The sequence below is a fragment of the Corvus brachyrhynchos genome, unplaced genomic scaffold (genome assembly GCF_000691975.1).
Source record: "Corvus brachyrhynchos isolate BGI_N302 unplaced genomic scaffold, ASM69197v1 scaffold5, whole genome shotgun sequence".
Classification (NCBI taxonomy): Eukaryota; Metazoa; Chordata; class Aves; order Passeriformes; family Corvidae; genus Corvus; species Corvus brachyrhynchos.
The window spans coordinates 6,085,158-6,086,349 of NW_008238321.1; positions in this window are offsets into that span (position 1 = coordinate 6,085,158).

Genomic DNA, 1,192 nt, shown 5'->3' on the forward strand with positions numbered 1-1,192 from the left:
GGTGGATTGAGGGATGGATTGGGGATGGATTGAGGGATGGATTGAGGGATGGATTGGAGATGGATTGGAGATGGATTGAGGGATGGATTGAGGGATGGATTCAAGGATGGATTGAGGGATGGATTCAAGGATGGATTGAGGGATGGATTCGAGGATGGATTCAACACTCCCGGGAGCCTCCTGCTCTCCTGACCCCCCACTGGAAAGCCGGGAATTTCATTGCCTGCCTTTGGGATGGAGTCAGGAGGCGTCGCTTGGCCTCTCCTTCCCCAGTTCCTGTCTTACTCAAGCTCCTGTTCTCCCTCCAAAGGTCGTTTTCCTGAGCTGGAGAATTCCAGAGTGGGAGACTCCAGAAGAGCTCCGCCAATTCCCAGCCATGTCTTCCCTCGGTAATTTAGGATTTGTCTTAAGTAACTGGGAGAAAAGTGGGGAATCTCCGGTGCGATCCCTGCTTTGCACGATTCCCTTCCCTTCCCTTCCCTCCCCTCCTCTCCTATCCCGGTGACATTCCCACAGGGAGCCCCTGCAGACAGGTTGGATCATCCTGATGAATTTTTGGGAATGCTTGGATTTGATCTTTGAGCTCTTTCCCATTACACTCTCTCCTGCTTTTCCGGGCTTTTCCCTTTTTTTGTCGCACACTAAACTCGCCACACCCTGTTCATCCCAACCTGCAGAATTCCCATAAAACCACCCTTGGAATTGCCGATGGAAGCGCAGCTCTTCGGGAGCCCCATTAGGCTGGGCTTTGTGTGCTCTGAAAGCCGCCTGACCTCTCTTTTCCAATCAATTCCCAGTTATTAACCGGGAAGAACATCGGGAGCTACATCTGCAAATGGAATGTGCTGCTGGATAATGAACTCGCACTCCTTAAAACATTCCAGGGGAGGGGAACGCATCCGCTCCCGGATTTCAGTTCCCAACCCCGCACCCCCCAACTTGCCCTGGATCCTGAGATAATTCATGGAATTCCAAGGAACTCCAAGGAATAAAACTTCCCGAGCGGAGTTTCAAGGGCTGGTGCCTGGGAGGACTTTACCTGAGCCGTTTCTTGGGATCCCTGGGAGTTTCTTGGGATCGCTGGGAGTTAAGCCCTTGAACAGCTGAGCTGCTCAGCGAGCTTAGAGCCGAGCTTAGAGCCGAGCTCAGTTATTAAACCGCTCCTACCTCCAGCCTGGGCTCAGCTCTTTGT